We start from the raw sequence: 19991 nt of genomic DNA, 5'->3' as shown, positions 1-19991 counted from the left end.
TTTTTTATTGAAGTGAAATTTCCAATTATTCATTTTAAAGTATGCAATTCAGTAGTATTTAGTGTGTTTATAATGTGCAACCAACAGCTGTCTCGTTTCAAAATTATTTTATCTCATAAAAATGCCTCATAAAAACATATCCATTAGGTGATTACTCTTATGCACCCCTTTTGCCCAAACCCCTTGTAACCTGCAATCTGATTTTTGTCTCTCTGCATTTGTCCATTCTGAATATATGATAAAAAAGAATCACGCAGTATGTGACCTTACCTGTCAGACTTCTTTCAGTTACCATGTTTTTGAGATTTATCCAAGTTGTGACATGTATCCACACTTCATTCTGTTTTATAGCTGAGTAATATTCCCTTGTATATACATACCACAATTTGCTGATCCATTAATTCATTGAGGAGCATCTAGCTTTCTACTCAGATAATTTTATATTTAATAAATATATTAAAGTCATAACTCTGATATAAACATTTGAAGCTTTTAGTTTTCCACACTATACTGTATGTATGATATACAAGACAATGAAAAAGTAAGGAAAGGAGAAAGGTCTTATTGGGACCATATTACTGTATCATCAAGATATAAAGATGAATTAAGCATAAACTTTGCTTCCAAGATTTTTAAATGTAATTAAGCATGTAGCATTTTATTGTAGAATTACAAAAGCAGTAATAGTGCACATTTTAAAGAATTGAGGCTCAAAAGAGATCTTCATGACCCAGATAATCATGATGGTGTGATCACTTACCTAGAGCCAGACATCCTGGACTGTGAAGTCAAGTGGGCCTTAGGAAGCATCACTATGAACAAAGCTAGTGGAGGTGATGGAATTCCAGTTGAGCTATTTCAAATCCTAAAAGATGATGTTGTGAAAGTGCTGCACTCAATATGCCAGCAAATATGGAAAACTTAGCAGTGGCCACAGGACTGGAATAGGTCAGTTTTCATTCCAATCCCAAAGAAAGGCAATGCCAAAGAGTGCTCAAACTACTGCACAATTGCACTCATCTAACACACTAGTAAAGTAATGCTCAAAATTCTCCAAGCCAGGAGAATTTTGGAATCTCCAAAATGGCTTGGAATCTCCAAGCCATTCTTTCTTCCAAATGGGCCAAGTGGGCCTTAGAAATCAAGTGGGCCTTAGGAAGCATCACTGAACAAAGCTAGTGGAGGTGATGGAATTCCAGTTGAGCTATTTCAAATCTTGAAAGATGATGCTGTGAAAATGCTGCACTCTCATATGCCAGCAAATTGGGAAAACTTTGGTTTGCTAATATTATATTGAGAGTTTTTGCTTCTGTGTTTATCAGTGATACTGACCTGTAATTTCCCTTTCTCATGGTGTCTTTGTCTGGTTTTGATATCAGGGTAATGCTGACCTTTGAAAATGAGGTTGGAGGCGTTCCTTCCTCTTCTATTTTTAGGGAATAATTTAAGAAGGATACATATTTACTCTTCTTTAGTGTTTGGTAGAGTTCACCTGTGGGCTGCCTGGTCCTGAATTTTTTGTTGGGAGTTTTTAAATTACTCATTTAGTTTCATTGCTGGTAATTGGTTTATTCGGGTTATATATATATATATATATATATATATATTGTTTTCTTTTAATGATTCAGTCTTGGGAAGATTGTCTTTTTCTATACATTTATCCATTTCTTTTAGGTTGTCCAATTCATTGGGATATGACTGTGACTAGCAGCCAAGAGTCGGACACGACTGAGCGACTTCACTTTCAGTTTTCACTTTCATGCATTGGAGAAGGAAATGGCAACCCACTCCAGTGTTCTTGCCTGGAGAATCCTAGGGACGGGGGAGCCTGATGGGCTGGCGTCTATGGGGTCGCACAGAGTCAGACATGACTGACGCGACTTAGCAGCAGCAGCAGTCTCTTACGAGTCTTTGTATTCCTGTGTTATCAGTTGTAACTTCTCCTCTTTCACTTCTGATTTTATTTATTTGGATCCTTTCTTTTCTCACCAGGGGAGCTGGGGAGTGTTGCATCCACCACTGGAGCTCTATAGTTTCCTTGATGTGGCGAGATAGTGCTACATCACTACAGGGAGCATCTCCACACACCCCCTCCACACCCCCACCTCTCCAGCTGAAGTTTTTAGATCTGAAAAACTACTCTCCTTCTCAAACAGTCTTGGCACCTTTTAAAACTGCTTTCAGGGCATGAGAGCCTTTTAAGAGGAGATTTTCAGTTTCCTATAGTAGTTTAAGACCCTGGGTATCAGCATCTGGTTTTCTAAGCCAGACATTTTAGAAGTTTGTCTATCTGGTATAGATCCCAGCAACTGGGGTGCCTGATGTGGTGTGCCAACCCTTCACCCCTCTGGGGGAAGTACCTGCCTAATGAGATCCCTTATTGCTGTGTGTAGCCACAGATGAAAGGGTTTTGGCAAGAGTGTTTCTGTGCTGCTCTTACCCATTTTGATGCGGTCCTCTATACTTTCTTGTAGCATAGGTGTTCATCTAGTTCTCAATTTCTTTTCATAGAGTATCAATCCATGTGTGTGTGCTCAGTCACTTCAGTCGTGCCCGACTCTTTGCGACCCTATGGACTGTAGCCTGCCAGGCTCCTCTGTCCATGGGGATTCTCCAAGTAAGAACACTGGAGTGAGTTGTCATGCCTTCCTCCAGCGGATCTTCCCGACCCAGGGATCGAACCCATGTCTCTTAGGTCTCCTGCTTTGGCAGGCGGGCTCTTTATCTCTAGTGCCACCTGGTTATGTCTGTAGGAGGAAGTAAGTTCAGGTTCTAACCACGTCACCATCTTGAACCCCCAGTCTGTTGCTTTTATTGTTACATGGTTAGTAGGAGAGATATGAATACTAATATCTTAATATATAAAGGATGAAAAACTCTACCGTGTGCTTAAAGCTGCTTTTTTTAGCAGTCATGATGGATTTATACTGATACCTTCACACTAGAACCCCTTTGGAATGCCATATATTTGTAGTATTACTGATAGTGTTTGTAAAGTTTTAAATGAACTAAATAGCTAAGGTTCTGTGAGTCTGGGTCATACTTTAATAGATTCCCTTAATCTCAGTCTCATTTCAAAAAGAATTGTATGCATTCTTCAGTGATACAGTAAGATAATGTAAATGGCTAAGGAAATTTGGGTAACTGGAGCATAAAGTATATAAGTAGTCATAAGGATGAAATGAATATTCAAAAATGTATGCCATGACATGCAACCTTAAAAGACTCAGAAAAAAAGACTTAAAAGCCCTGAGTGTTCTAATGGCCAGTGAAAAGAGGGATTAGTGTTTAAAAGAGAAGTGGTGGGTTTTTTTGGCCAAAAAATACTTCAGTTCAGTCCAGTCGCTCAGTTGTGTCCGACTCTTGGCAACCCCGTGAATTGCAGTACACCAGGCCTCCCTGTCCATCACCAACTCCCAGAGTTCACTCAGACTCACGTCCATCGAGTCCGTGATGCCATCCAGCCATCTCATCCTCTGTCGTCCCCTTCTCCTCCTGCCCCCAATCCCTCCCAGCATCAGAGTCTTTAACAGTGAGTCAACTCTTCGCATGAGGTGGCCAAAGTACTGGAGCTTCAGCTTTAGCATCATTCCTTCCAAAGAAATCCCAGGGCTGATCTCCTTCAAAATGGATTGGTTGGATCTCCTTGCAGTCCAAGGGACTCTCAAGAGTCTTCTCCAACACCACAGTTCAAAAGCATCAATTCTTTTAAGGGTCTAAAAAGTGCCTAAATTAGAACAGCTACTTGTTCTGTAGAAGAGGATTATGAAATCACACATTGCTAAAGGTCATAAGTTTTGTAGTTTCAGTTTTTAAAAAATTGGAGTATAGTTGTTTTATACTGTTGTGTCAGTTTCTGATGTAGAACAAAGTGAATAAATCATACATATACATATCTCCAGGCTTCCCTTCATCTGCCTGCAATGCAGGAGACCCCCGTTTGATTCCTGGGTCAGGAAGATTCCCTGGAGAAGGGATAGGCTACCCACTCCAGTGTTCTTGGGCTTCCCTGGTGGCTCAGGAGGTAACGAATCCACCTGCACTACGGGAGACCTGGGTTTGATCCCTGGGTTGGGAAGATCCCCTGGAGGAGGGCATGGCCACCCACTCCAGTATTCTTACCTTAAGAATCCCCAAGGACAGAGGAGCCTGGCACACCAGGCTGCAGTCTATGGGTTGCAAAGAGTCAAACAACACCCTGTGCCTAAGCATAGCACAGCATACATATATCCAGGCTTCCCAGGTATTGCTAGTGGTAAAGAATCTACCTGCTAATGCAGGAGACAAGAGATGTGGGTTTGAGCCCTGAGAGGGCATGGTAACTTACTCCATTATTCTTTGCTTGGAGAGTCTTATGGACAGAGGAGTCTGATGGGCCACCGTCCATAGGGTTGCAAAGAGTCAGACATGAAGCTACTGAGCACGCACCTACATATATCCCCTCTTTTTTGGATTTCCTTCCCATTTAGGTCACCACAGAGCTTTGAAGAGTTCTCTGTGCTATACAGTAAGTTCTCATTAGCTGTTTATTGCATACATAATGGTGTATATATGTCAATCCGATCTCCCAATTCATCCCACTGTGCCCTTCCACTTGTTATCCAGAAGTTTGTTCTCTATGTCTGCTTTGCAAATAAGATCATCTGTTAGTATATGTAGTTTCAACTTTAAAATGAAGATATATTTTTATTGTGGGTCACTCTAACATCTCATATTGGTTCTTTATGTTATGCTGTCCAATATTGTTTTTAAGCCACTTGTTTTATGCTAAATCTATTGTATTTTTGTGAATACCGAAGCCATCTCTCATGATTCACACTGTTTCTCAGTTCATTTGGGGTTGTTATTGTTGACGATGGAGGCTTCAAGAGACTGTTCTAACTTGTGCCTTCTTATTTTGGAGAATTTCCTTCTGCTTGCCAGTGACTCTAATCTTAGCCTCTTTATCCATTGTTTGGCCTTTTGGTGCTAGGTACTACTTTAACATTTTCAGGCTTTTTTTTGTTCTTTCAGCTCACTCTGTTTGCTGGCTTATCTCTGCCTGACTCCTTACTGCTCAGCAGTTCTCACTTGAGGCATGGCATTTCTCCTTAAACCTGTGAGTCTCTGAGGGGTCTTTCTCTGAGGAAGGCGCCTTAGTACTTAGTTTAACATATGTGGCTTTCCAAAATAGCTCCTCACTGCCCTCTTCTGGCTGTGGCTTTAGTTTGTCATTGAGCATGCTTTAGTTTTTAATCCTTAGAATTCTAGCAATATTTTGGATAGATTAGTGGTTCTCAAGATTAGTTGCACATTAGAATCACTTTTGGAAGTTTTTAGAAAAAAGTACCAGTTCCTGGGCTTCACTTGTGAAGATTTTGGTTTAATTGATTTTGAGGGTGTGTTTGGCAGGGCTGGGTGTTGGTGTTTCTGGATCTTGTTTCTAATTCTTTAGAGCAGTCGTCAACATTTTTGGCACCAGGGACTGATTTTGTGGAAGACAATTTTTCCACAGACTGAGATGGGGGTTAGGGATGGTGTGGACGGTTTCGAGATGATTCAAGTGCATACATTGAGTTTATACCACTGATCTGATAGGAAGCGGAGCTCAGGTAATGTGAGCAATAGGGAGTGGCTGTAAATACAGATGAAACACCTTCTGCTGTGCAGCCCACTTTCTAAGAAGCCAGGGACTTGTACCAATCTGTGACCCGGCAGTTGTGAACCCTTGCTTCTGATGATTAAAATCTCTGGCTAGTGATTAAAATCTAACCACTGGAATAGATGCCCCTTGGAATCCTTTACAACTTGAACTACTTAGATATAGTCCTTATGTTTTTAGGTATCATAGTGGATTAAAGAATTTAAATTGAGGAATGTAGGTCTTCAGAAGAGGCATGGATTAGATAAGGATATGATGTGGATAAGACTTTATAAGATCTGTATAATATCTCCTAATACTAGAAGAAGTTTTGGAGTGTACTCTCTTCTATCATTTTCCTGCATTAAGATTCATATCTCAATTTTCACTTCCTTTTTTCTGTCTCAGGGGTTCAGCCTGAGGCTTCTGTCTGGATTTGGCCATTGGAAGATACTCATACTAATAAGTGTGGGGGGAACCCTTATACTTCTTAGTTGGGTTAGAAACCTGATGGGAAATAGATATTTATCACAACTTCTTAAATGAAATTTCTAGTTAAATACCAGTTGTAATTAGCATCTTATTAATAATGTCTTCTCCAGTAATTACATTGTTAAGAATACTTCTGGTATCTCTTGTTTTCACATTTCAACCCATGGTACAAATTTCTCTTATCTGTTAAATCTCTATTACTAAACTTAAATTTGGGTTATTTTTTTAAATAATAGAATGTATTTAACTTGTTAGGGATTTAGGATTAGCACTCTAGTGTAAAAGGGAGTTATTTGAATAAGAACCTCTTTTTTTTTTCCAGAGGAAGATTATAGTAAAATTTATTGGTTTATTTGTTGAAGCATATACTGAGAACTTATCTAATTGATTCTTTTGATTTTTTTTTTTAACCATTATGGTTCTTGAAAATACAGTACTAGAGATAACATTTTAGTGTTAGCGAGCACTTGTGACATTTGCTGAGTTTATTAATATGATTATAGTTCTTATTTTAATCCTCAAATAAGTTTTAGGATCTTTAGGTTTTTTTAAGTGGCATATTGATGGTGACTGCAGCCATGAAATTAAAAGATGCTTACTCCTTGGACAAAAAGTTATGACCAACCTAGATAGCATATTGAAAAGCAGAGATATTACTTTGCCAACAAAGGTCGGTCTAGTCAAGGCAGTGGTTTTTCCAGTGGTCATGTATGGATGTGAGAGTTGGACTGTGAAGAAAGCTGAGCACCGAAGAATTGATGCTTTTGAACTGTGGTATTGGAGAAGACTCTTGAGAGTCCCTTGGACTGCAAGGAAATCCAACCAGTCCATTCTGAAGGCGATCAGCCCTGGGATTTCTTTGGAAGGAATGATGCTAAAGCTGAAACTCCAGTACTTTGGCCACCTCATGCAAAGAGTTGACTCATTGGAAAAGACTGTGATGCTGGGAGGGATTGGGGGCAGGAGGAGAAGGGGACGACCGAGGAGGAGATGGCTGGATGGCATCATGGACTCGATGAACGTGAGTCTGAGTGAACTCCTGGAGTTGGTGATGGACAGGGAGGCCTGGCGTGCTGCAATTCGTGGGGTCGCAAAGAGTCAGACATGACTGAGCTACTGAACTGAACTAACTAACTCATCAGTATGTGACCATTTTACTGTGTTTCTTTTACTGTGGGATTCATTTATTCAGATGTAACCTTTGCATGATACCCAAAGCAAATATATGCATTTGGTAGCAGAGTTTGTGAAGTCCCAGCAAAAACAGTGGATATTTGAATGGTTTTGGCTTAGGTCATCTTCAGCTTACCTGTTTCTTTTGTCTTTGAAACATATGTGGTTTCTCTGTTTCTGTGGGTTGTGTAAATGTCTTTGATGTCTTTGGTTTGCTTAAAAAAAAAAAAGCAAAACTCAAACATTTTGCTGCTATATTTTAAGATTTAAGAAATCATATATTTGGAAATTCAGTTTCAAACCTGTTAAAAATAAGTGTAAACTAATTTTAATCTCCTCATTGCATAGAGGCATGAATATGAAATCATTAGTACCATTCAGCTAATAGTATAGAAAAATGGGTTTTTTGATGAAGAAATTGAATACAGATATTACCATCAAGTTTCTCTTTGTATCAGTTTCACATAAATAAGTTTTATCCAAATATATGATTTTTTGAATATGTGTATCCTTTAGGTAGGAATGTCTGTTTTTCATGGTTGCTGACAGGAAATACTAAAAAACTCAGGTAAATTATCTCCTCCCCCAGACTCTCACTATTTAAAGTTCTGGTTCTCAACCTTGGTTCCACCTAGGATTACCTGAGAAATTGACAAAAATATTATGCCTAAGCCCTGTTCTCAGAGATTCTGATTTAATTGGACTAGGCTAAGGATGACTTTTAAGGATGACTGGGTGTTGGTATTTTTGAAAGCTTTCCAGGGGCTTCCCCAGAGGCTTTGTTTTAAAGAGTCTGCCCGCCAGTGCAGGAGGCAAGGGTTCAGGCCCTGGTCTGGGGAGATCCCCACATTCCACTTAGCAACTGGGCCTGTGTGCCGCAGCTGTTGAGCCTGTGCTCTGGAGCCTGGGAACCGCAGCTGCTGAGTCCATGTGTCCTAGGGCTGCTGATGCTCCACAGCAGGAGAAGCCGCCACACGAGCAGTGCACTGCAACTAGAGAGTGGTCCTTGCTTGCTGCAACTAGAGAAGAGCCCACGCACCAAGGAAGACCCAGCACAGCCAAAAATAGATAAATGAAAAATTATTAAAATAAAAAAGCTTTCCAGATGAGTTTTAGTATTCAGCCAAGGTTAAGCACTATTAACAGTTGTTATGAAATTTGTTGATCATATCAGAGTTCTATGAAAGATCTCTGTATATTATTTTTCTTTGTTTTGAGTGAACATTTGGAATCGATGTTTCAGGCAAAGATTAAAAACAAAGCACAAGCTCTCCAGAGTATTGACTTTGTAGTCCAATCCAGCTAAGATAGTAACCTAAATTTTTTTACAGTTAGTCTCATGGCCTAATGAGAGTTTTGGTCCTGGAATCACATGGGCTTAAATCTTGGTTCCTTCCCTTTCTAGGCATTTGATTTAGGGTAAAATATTTTATCACTTCACCTCTAAAATGGAGAAAATAAAACTACCTCCATTATGGAGTTATGGATTAAATGAATTGACATATGTGAAGCACTTAAAACAGTGCCTGGAACTTAGTAAGCATTTGAAAATTATTAGCCATGGTGATTGTGATGGTATTGATGGTGATAATTATTAGTTTTGATTACAGTTTTAACTATTAATCATCCTCTATTTTTAGACATTATTTCCAAGTTTTAAAAATTATAAATAATGCTGATAACCATTTTCATAAATGTTTTTATTTAGTTGAAGTATAGTTGATTTACAACGGTGTGCCAATCTGCTGTACAGCAGAGTGACTCAGTTATACACATATATCCATTCTTTTGAAATATTCCTCTCCATTATGGTTTATCCCAGGATACTGAGTATAGTTCCCTGTGCTGTACATTAAGACTTTGTTGTACCAGACTCCCAGTCCATCCCGCTGTCTTCATCTTCCCCCTTGGCAACCACAAGTCTGTTCTTTGTGTTCATGAGTCTCTTTCTGTTTTACAGATAGGTTCATTTGTGCCATATTTTAGATTCCACGTATAAGTAATACCATATGATATTTGTCTTTCTCTCTCTGACTTCGTTTAGTATGATAATCTCTAGTATCTATGTTGCTGCAATTGGCATTATTTTTTTCTTTTTTATGACTGAGTACTATACGGACAGAGGAGTCTGGTGGGCTCCAGTCTGAGGGATCGCAAAGAGTTAGACACGACTGAATGACTAACAGTAAAAGTATTCTATTGTATATATGTACCATATCTTTATCCATTCATCTGTTGATGGACGTTTAGGTTATTTCCACATTTTGGCTATTGTGAACAATGCTGCTGTGAACATAGGGGTGCGTGTATCTTTGTGAATTATAGTTTTGTCTGGATATAGTCCCAGGAGTGGGGTTGCTGTATCATATGGTAATTCTATTTTTAATTTTCTGAGGAACCTCCATACTGTTTTCGATAGTGGCTGTACCAATTTATATTCCCACCAACAGTGTAAGAGGGTTCTCTTTTCTCCGTGCCTTCTCCAACGTTTGTTACATGTAGACTTTTTAGCGATGGCCATTCTGACCACCTCATTATAGCTTTGATTTGCATTTCTCTAATAATTTCTTGTGCCTACTGGCCATCTGTATGTCTTCCATGGAGAAATGTCAATTAAGGTCTGCCCATTTTTTAATTTGTTTTTTGTTGTTGTTTAGTTGTGTGAGCTGTTTGTATATTTTGGAGATTAAGCCCTTGTCTGTTGCATCATTTGCAAATATTTTCTCCCATTCTCCAAGTTATCTTCATTTTTTTATGGCTTTCTTCACTGTGCAAAATCTTGTAAGTTTGATTATGTCCCATTTATTTATTTTTGTTTTTATTTCTATTGCCTTGGGAAACTGACCTAAGAAAACATTGATAAGATTTATATCAGAGAATGTTTTCCCTATGCTCTATTAAGTCTTTAAGCCATTTTTAGTTTATTTTTGTGCATGCTATCAGTGTTCTCACTTCATTGATTTACGTGCAGCTGTCCAGCTTTACCAGCACCACTGTTAAAGAGAGGTGTTCTCATTTTATAGTCTTGCCTGCTTTGTCAGTTTGGATACCTTTTATTTATTTTTCTTGTCTGATTGCTGGGGCTAGGACTTCCAGTATGAAAAGTGATTCGGAGTGGGGATCCTTGTCTTTTTCCAGATTTTATTAGTTTTTCATTGTGGAGTATTATATTGGCTGTGGGTTTATCATAAATGGCTTTTATTGTGTTGAGATATGTTCCCTCTATTCCTGCTTTTATCATGAACAGATGTTGAATTTTGTTAAATGCTTTTTCTACATCTTTTGAGATGATCATATGGTTTTTGACTTTTGTCAGTGTAGTGTATTACATTGAATGATTTGTGTATGTTGAACAGTCCTTGTGAACCTGAGATGAATTCCACTTGGTCGTGGTGTATGCTCTTTTTAAAAATATGTTGTTGGATTTGGTTTGCTAATATTTTGTTGAGAATTTTTGTGTCTATATTCGTCAAAGATACTGGTCTGTAGTTTTGTGTGTGTGTGATGTGTTTATCTGGTTTTGGTATCAGGTGATGGCTTCATAGAATGTCTCGAAGAATGCTCCCTTCTCTTCAGTCTTTCGAAAGATTTTAAGAAAAATTGGTGTAAGTTCTTTTGATGTTTGGTAAAATTTGGCAAATTTTTTTTTTATGAAGCCATCTGGTCCTGGATATTTGTTTGTAGAAAGTTTTTTGTTGTTGTTGTTACAGATTCTACATCATTTCTAGTGATCAGTCTGTTTAAACTGTCTGTTGTTTCTTCATTTAATTTCAGTGGATTGTATGTTTCTAGAAAATTGTCCATTTCTTCTAGGTTGTCAAATTTGTTGGCATATAATCGTGCATAGCATTCTCTTTTGTTTTTTGTTTTTGCATTTCTGAGATATCTGAGATTTCTTCTTTTATTTCTTATTTTCTTTATTTGGGTTCTCACTTTTCTTCTCGGTGAGCCTTGTCATAGTTTTGCCAATTTTGCTTACCCTTTCAAAGAACCAGCTCTTGGTTTTGTTGATTTTTTTCTATATATTTTTTTAATCTCTTATTTATTTCTTCCCTGATCTTCAGTATTTCATTCATTCTGCTGACTTTAGGTTATGTTTGTTCTTCTTTTTCTAATTCTTTTAGGTGGTAACTTAGGTTATTTACTTGAGATTTTTCTTGTTGTTTGATGATGAAAGCCTATATCACTGTGAACATCCCTCCAAGAACTGCTTTTACTGTGTCCATGGATTTTGTATGGCTGTGTTTTAATTGTTGTTTGACTTGAGGTATTTTTTAATTTCTTTTTTGGTTTCCGTGTTGACTTATTGGTTTTTTAGTGGCATGTTATTTAGTTTCCATGTTTTTCTTGTTTCTTTCCTGTTGTTGGTTTCTAGTTTCACGCCATTGTGGTCAGAGAAGATGGCTTGAAATAATTTCTATACTCTTAAATTTGTTGAGGTTAGATTTGTGCCCCAGGATGTGGTCAATCCTAGAGAATGTTCCATCTGCATTTGAAAAGAATGCATGTTCTGCCTTTTTTTTTTTTGAATGTAGAGGCCTAAAAACATCAATTAAGTCTAACTGTTCTATTGTATCATTTAGGACCTCTGCTGCCTTATTGATTCTGTCTGGAAGATCTGTCCATTCATAGGAGTCGAGTGTTGAGGTCTCCCGCTATTTTTTCTCCCTTTTTGTCTGTTAGTATTTGTTTTATGTATTTGAATGCTCCTGTATTAGGTACATATATGTTGATGGGTATAAAATATTTTTCTTGTATTGATCCTTTAACATTAGTTTCCTTTTTTTTAATCTTTCTCTATATCCTTTGCTTTATTGTCATAAATTTTTGTAAATTTCTCCAATTCCTTGAAGTAGTATTAACTCATTAATCTTATTTGATAAATTAAGGTTGGGAGTAAACATTAAAAGGAACTTCTGAGAACTATCTCTCATGAAAATTATTTGTTAAGTTGATGTGGTTATTTTTATTCCACGTTTGAGTTTTATGTGGGGACACTAATTGGTCCTTAAAAAAATATAACAACAGTGTCTTTTTTATAATATAAAAATTTTCACTTATTTTGAAAGTGAAGGTGTTAGTTGCTCAGTCAGGTCCAACTCTTTTGACCATGGACTATAGCCTGCCAGGCTCCTCTGTCCATGGAATTCTCTAGGCCAAAATACTGGAATGTATAGCCTTTCCTTTCTCCAGGGGTTCTTTCCTACTCAGCAGTAAAACCCAGGTCTCCTGTGTCACAGGCAGATTCTTTATTTACCATCTGAGCCACCAGAGAAGCCCTTACTTTATCTACCAATTAAAAAAAAAATCACTAGTCTGTATTAAAGAGCTCGTGCCAAACATAGTTCCAGGCCTTTTGCTTGTGTTATTACATTGATATTTACATAAGAAGTGTTTACAGATGAAGAAACTAAGGTATAGAGAAGTGAAATAATTTCCTCCAGATTATGCAGCTGATACAAGGTCAACCAGGACCTAAAGGTCAGTTTGATTTCATATTTTGTACTCCAGAATCACAAGTATAAAGGGCATTTTTCTTACTTGACTCACAACAATTTTATTTTGATTATGAGGTTTTTGTCTTAAAGGCCTGCTCATAAACAAAGTTACATTAATCTATTAGGTTTAAAATTGTCTTTCAGCTTTAAAATTTTAATTCTATATCCAGTTACAAGTATCTAGTTAGGTTCCTCTGAGATCTTAAGTAGTATTTCTTTTAAGAATGAATTTTCTTTCTGAAGGAAACCTCTTAATTGTCTAATGGAGCCCATTTCTCTAATTCTAACTTGCTGTAGAAACTTTATAAACAATTGTGTATGTGTACAAAGATTCCAGGTTGAGGGAATGTTGCAGCTGCAAGTCATTCATTCCTTCTCAGTTAATTTCATATAATTCTTTTCACTTCCAAGATTGAGATGATTTAATGGTGTTTTTTTCTTTAGATTGTCATAATAGTGTTATATTTTAAAACATTATAAACAAGTAGATTAATTATATAGATATTATCAAAATTTAGAATTATGATCAGGTGAAGTAGAGGAGCTAATTTTATAAATTTATAAGCATAATCTGATAAATTTTTCTTTGTTTAGTTGGCTTTAGGTTTTTAGCTCTAACAGTTATTAAATCGGTTTACTAACAAGACTGACAGATAAGATCTTTTAATTAAGAGTATTTATTTATGGGTATGTGATACACAGGAAAGGAAATATAATAAATATAATCAATAATACTGTAATTTGTCTGGTGACAGGTAAACTAGACTTATCTTCGTGATCATTTTGTAATGTATAAAAATACTGAATCACTGTGTTGCACACCTGAATCTAATATAGTATTAGATAATTCAGGAAAAGAGAGTGTTTAAAGAGACAACATTAATATTTTATAGTAGAATTATTAAGTCTTATTTAGGTTATTTGTTCTACCAATGGACATTTTATAATAATGTGTTAATGTAGAATTATATCAATCATATTTATGATTAATACAATTTCCTGTGTAAGCAGTCTAAATACTGAGAATAAGTTGAAAGAAATATAGGTCAATTAAATGCCATTTAGTATTTACATGTTTCTCTTTTATGGAAAAGACCCTAACATAGCTTCCCTGGATCACTTGAGTAGATTCCTGATGTAAACTTGGCTAATTGCATTTTCTTACTCAGGGATTACTTATAAAACTAACTTTATTGATTCATTTAGTCAGCAAAAGTTTATTGAGGGCCCATTATATGACACACATTGTTTTAATTGCTAGAGATATAGTGGTAGAAAACCTGTTCCTGTCTTCCCGAAACAAATAGATTGTGGTTTGACATAGAGATGGTGGATCCAAGAGGGAAGGCCTGTAGGCTACCAAGTTCTACAGAGCTGCCCTGGATCTTCCATACTAAAGCCTGATGATTTAATTCTTCAGTTCTGGGCACTACTCCAGTCTCCTTGCAGCTTTCCTATAAAGCTGACTGACAGCCTCTCTCCCAATCTTATTTTCAATTTCTTCAGATTTTTTTTTTAATCAAAAGAGCTTAACTAATACATAGACCAGGTGGGGTTTATGATAGAATCAACTTTGGTCAGATGTCTGCTCCTAGACCCACCAGACTCCTAGCCATGAAGAGGTGGGATTTTAATACAAATGGTAGCTTCTTTACAGTTTCAACCTAGGGAAATGGGCATTTCATAGCAGGAAGTTTGCACTGTTTTGTTCTCTGTAGACAAAGCAATGTCTCTAACTGTATATTCATCATAGATGTTGTACTTGGCTGTGACTTCCAAAGTTTATTCCATAGGATCATGTTTTTATTAAGAACTTGTGGAATTTGTGCAAAGAGAAGATCTAGTACTTAATAGTCTGAGGTTGAATTGTTTGTTCTTGAGAGACTAAAAAGACAAAAATATTCTGGTCTTAAGATATGAAAACTATACTTTTCAGAGTAACTGATTTTGTGTTTTGGACTAGTTCTTTCAAAATTTGGGGCTTCAACTTTTTGTATTTGTCATAGCTCACTATTATATCACAAATAGCTTGAGGGTAGTCACTGTCACTACAGTCTTTGCTATCTTACATAGAGATGATGTTCAATAAATCTTGACATGATTTGAGTTGAACAAAAATTGACCATATATATTATAGTTTCATCATAGGTTTGGTTTAAATGTATTCATTATTGCAAGATTTTGAAGTATGTTGAACTGTGATCATTACTGAGGCTTCAAAGAACAAAAGAGCTTTATGTGGGGTCTTAAGAATTGCATTTTGAGACATGGATTTGGGCAAAACCGAAAGTGTATTCTGAGAAAAACAAAGAATTGGGCTTATAAAGACAAAACCCCTAAGTTTGTTAAAGTTGCCTGATGAGATTTTTGATTGACTGTGATGCAAGTCAGGAAATATTTGTCCTTAAGGAATCATGATGAGTTATTTTGGGTTAGGGGTCTGATAAGTAGATAGGCTGTCATGAGTTACTGTAGAGTGAGGATCTGGTGAGTATCTTGAGGACAGTGAATGGTTAAAGATCAGATTCTGTCCAGACTGAGATGTGCATAACCCACACTTTCTCATTGCCTCCCGGCTCCATTGTAGAGAGCTCTCTTGGCAGTATCCACCCCATTTTTTATGTTCCTTTCACAAGTTGCAGGAAAATATTCAAGGTCCCTCCTTTGTTAACTTTTTATTTTGAAATTATTTCAGACTTAGAGAAAAGTTGCAAAAATAGTGGCAGAGTTTCTATGTGTCACCAACTTCATCTGGTGTAAACATTTTGCATAAGGATTGTATAGTTATCAAAATTAGGAAATTAACCTTGGCGCAATATTGTTAAAACTTACAGGCCTCATTTGAATTTCACTTGTTTTTCCATTAGTGCCCTTTTTCAGATCAGGATCCAATTCAGGATCCCACATTGGATTTAGTTGTTATTTCATCCTTATTATCCTGCGGTCTGCAATAGTTACTCAGATTTTCTTTGTCTTTCATGACCTCGATTTAGTTTGTCCAGTGTTTTCTCATGACTTGTTGTTGTTCAGTGGCTAAGTCTTGTCCGACTCTGTGCAACCCCATGGACTGTAGCTCGCCTGGCCTCCACTCTCTTCTGGAGTTTGCTCAAATTCATGTCCATTGAGTTGGTGATGGTATTTACCATCTCATCCTCTGCCTCCCTCTTCTCCTCCTGCCTTCAGTCTTTCCCAGCATAAGGGTCTTTTCCAGTGACTCAGCTCTTCGCATCAGGTTGCCAAAGTATTGGAGCGTCAGCATCAGTCCTTCCAATGAATATTCAGAGTTGATTTCCTTTGGGTTTGAGTGGTTTGATCTCCTTGTTGTCCAAGGGACTCTCAGGAGTCTTCTGTAGAACCACAATTCGAAAGCATCAATTCTTCAGTGCTTAGCTTTCTTGATGGTCCAACTCTCACATCCATACATGACTGCTGGAAAAACCATAGCTTTGACTATACACATCATTGTTGGCAAAGTAATATCTCTGCTTTTTAATATTCTATCTAGGTTTGTCATAGCTTTCCTTCTAAGGATCAAGTGTCTTTTAATTTCATGGCTGCAGCCATTGTCTGCAGTGATTTTGGAGTCCCCCAAAATAAAATTTGTCACTGCTTCTACTTTTCCCCTTCTATCTGCCATGAAGTGATGGGGCTGGATGCCATGATCTTTATTTTTTTAATGTTGAGTTTCAAGCCAGTTTTTTCTCATGATTAGACTAAAGTTATTTATTTTCCAAGAATCTAGAAATGATGTGTGCCTTTTATCTTGGTATTCATGAAGTTAGTATGGCTTATTTACTGACAAAAATGATGTGTGTCTTTTTCCATGGTGTGTGCTTTTTATCGTGTTCGTGAAGGCAGTATGTCTTTCTTACTGGTAATGTCCATCTTGATCCTTTGGTTACAGTGGTTTCTGCTGGGTTCCTCCACTGGAAAGTTACTGTCTCTCCCATTGTTGTTAATAAATTTCTTGGGAGATACTTAAATAACCTCCAAGGACTCTTTATCTTTCTCTTTTCCCTTTAAACAGTGATTGAGACCTACTGCTTTATCATTCAAAATGGACCTTTGTTTTTCTTGAGTCCCACGGTCAGGTCAGTTTCCTTTGATTCATTTTTCAGAGGCAAGGTATGCAAAAATGCTAGGAATTCAAAAATGAAGACTATTGATTTCAAATCCTCATTTTGAATCTTGGAGTTATGTGAAACTGTGCAAGTTGCTTAACTTCACTGAGCCACATATTATCTCACAGAATTAATAATGGGAATAAATATGAAATTCTAGAAAAGGCAAAACTAATCTGTACTGATAGTGTATAGAGTGCCTGGGGCCATGAGTGAGAAATTGATCTCTGAGTGGACTGAGGAAGCTTTTTAAGGTGCGGAAATATGTTATATCTTAATTACTTTTCCAAAACTCATCCTACTGTACATTTTTCTTAAGTGGATTCCAAGTCCTTAGGATCTTCTTTGGTTTTCTTTGACTCCAAAGCCTTTGGTTTTCTTAGAATCTTTCAAGTTGATTATTCAGTGGGGGTATTATTGATTAAGAGGTTAAATTGACTGAAATAAACTTCTTGAGACTCTTTGAGTACAGAATTTTATCCTTCCCTTTGCAACTCCAGAACTGCGTGGATCCTGACAAGATCCCAGAACTTCTTATTTCGTAACCTGTAAGTTTTTAAGATTGATTTTGTTGGTTTACCTCTGTGTATATGTGTGTATGTATGAAGTATATTTATTTATACTCATACAAGGAGGCTGAGAGCTGAAGAATTGGTAACTTTTGAATTCCGGTGCTGAAGACTCTTGAGAGTCCCTTGGACTGCAGGGAGATCAAACCAGTCAATCCAAAGGAAATCAATCCTGAATATTCATTGGAAGGACTGCTGCTAAAGCTGAAGCTCCAGTACTTTGGCCACCTGATGCAAACAGCCAATTCATTTGAAAAGACCCTGATGCTGGGAAAGATTGAGGGCAGGTGGAGAAGGGGGTGACAACGGATGAGATGGTTGGATGGCATGACTGACTCCATGGACATATGTTTGAGCAAACTCCAGAAGATAGTGAAGGACAGGGAAGCCTGGTGTGCTGCAAGTCCATGGAGTCACAAAGAGTCAGACACAGTTTAGTGACTAAACAACAAAGTGTTTGTGTGTATGTGTGTGTGTGTATGTACACCTTACATTTAATTTATTCTCTCCCACAGTACTTAAAGACTTTGATGGAGAAATTTTTACATGTGTATTTTAAAATCTTGTTGCTTTCCATATAATTTAAAAATCATATCCTATGGAAAGGAGATCAGTGTTTTGTAATTCTGGCTTTTCTTATTTCTTACTAGGAAAGGAAGGAGTCCTGTTGGGATTGGTGGTGTTCAAAATGCTAATTAGCCATGTACAAAAGGCAACTTGCTTTTGTTTTTCCCAACTGAAGTAAACTTGGTTGGTAACTCTTCCCCTAGAAAGATCAAAGGCTGAAAGGATAAGCACAAACAGTGACATACAGTTTTTTTAGATAGTAATACATTTAAATAGAAATTCCGAACCTGTAATAAGCTACTAAATAATAGACTGCTTCAAGACAAGGACAGAGCTTTTGACTCACACTTGTAGTCAGTGTTTAATAAAAACTTTTTTGATGATATGAAGATGGCCTTGAACTGTGCTGGATAAATTACAAATATGTATTCTCCTTAAATTTGAAGAAAAAAAATTTCAGGATTGGGTTTTTAACACAGTTTTATCTGAGATTTAGGTTCATTTGTAAGTTACTGAATATTTTATACCTTCTGCCAAAATTGTGTTGTTGTTTTTTAAATGTAACTTATGACAATAAGTAAATCTTTATGGAAGTATTATTGGTAGAGAAATCTTACAAATTTTGTTCCCAGATTATATTCCTGTAGGAACCTTACTATTTTAGGGTATGATAAAAGGGCTAATAGATAAAAAATACCATGCTTCACTAGCTGTTTCTACAGGCTGTATATTTTGATCAAATACTTTGGAGGATTTAAATAGCTCTCATGAGATGTAGTTTGCAAACCAAAACTTAAAATCCCATGTTAGATTTTTTTGTGTTGTCCTGATTCTCTAGAATAAAACCAAAATACACTTATCAAAGAGATTGGACTCTAAGAATGTAATTTAAATATCTGTATTTGAAACATCGTTTGGCATGATATGTTTTAAGCTTCTGTTTCTGTTCAGTAACCAATAGTTGTTATACATACTAAGTTGGAAATCCTCCTGGTGATAGATTTTGATTGAGAACTTGTCATTGTAGCAGCTGCTTTAGACCTCATTTATATTTAAATAGGAGAAAGTGATCTGTTTAGAATTTTAAAAGTTGTTGCCATGGCAAAGTAACTTGCTATCTCATCTTTTATTTTTGCCATTGTAGTGATCTATCTGGCTGCTCATTCCCAGGAGTGGAAAGGATGAAGTGTTGTGTTGGAAAGCTTTCATTAGGACAATGATGAAGGCTTCCGCACACAACTGAGCAACTGAACTGAACTGAACTGAAGTCTTCCTAATGGGATATAAGTTAGAGACACTAAAGCTTTCTGAAACCATTGGCTTTGTTAGGTATAATTAGAATTGATTCTTTTCAATTAAAACAGGCAAGATAATGCTAGAACATTTTTAAAGGAGAAAAATGTGAGCCTAATTTAACATTACTTTTGATTAACTCAGTGAACAACATACCAAAATTATCTGTTATGAAAAGGGTTTTATTTGAATGAGTATTATTTTTAGAGCATGAGACAGCATTGATCTTTATAAAATTGTGTATCCATACTTTTTTTAAAGAAAGTGACAATGCCTCTTGTGCCTATGGCCACCTGTTCACTTGAAAGCCATATATCATAATCTGGCTGTTGCGAGTGATTTTTGAAGACCAACTGAATATTTGGTTTTGTGTTACTTCTTTCTTATAGAAAATATAGTAATTTAACTCTTGCCAGACTAATAATTATCTGCCCAAACCAAAACCTAGTCTTTTTCTTGTTCTTGATGATGTAGAATTGCTGGAGAAAATCTCACTTTATTGTGTGCCTCTGAAAGTAACATTTTTTTATTCTGGAAGTCTTTCCTGGCAAATGACTGTTTGCTATTTGCCATTACCTTTAATTTGTGTGATTTTGACTCTTAATATACAGATTGAGCTATGTACAGTGTCTAAGTGCATCTTGAGGCTAACAGACCA

At 36.8% G+C, this 19991-nt stretch overlaps 1 protein-coding gene across 1 annotated transcript in view; it reads left to right on the top strand.

Moving 5' to 3' along the window:
- Window positions 1-19991, top strand: part of HS2ST1 (heparan sulfate 2-O-sulfotransferase 1) — a 180079-nt gene that overhangs the window by 41172 nt on the left and 118916 nt on the right. The gene's annotated exons all lie outside the window — the stretch shown is intronic.

This window comes from Capricornis sumatraensis, chromosome 2 (genome assembly GCF_032405125.1).
Source record: "Capricornis sumatraensis isolate serow.1 chromosome 2, serow.2, whole genome shotgun sequence".
NCBI classification, from domain to species: domain Eukaryota; kingdom Metazoa; phylum Chordata; class Mammalia; order Artiodactyla; family Bovidae; genus Capricornis; species Capricornis sumatraensis.
This window is presented reverse-complemented; position numbering and strand designations above follow the sequence as displayed.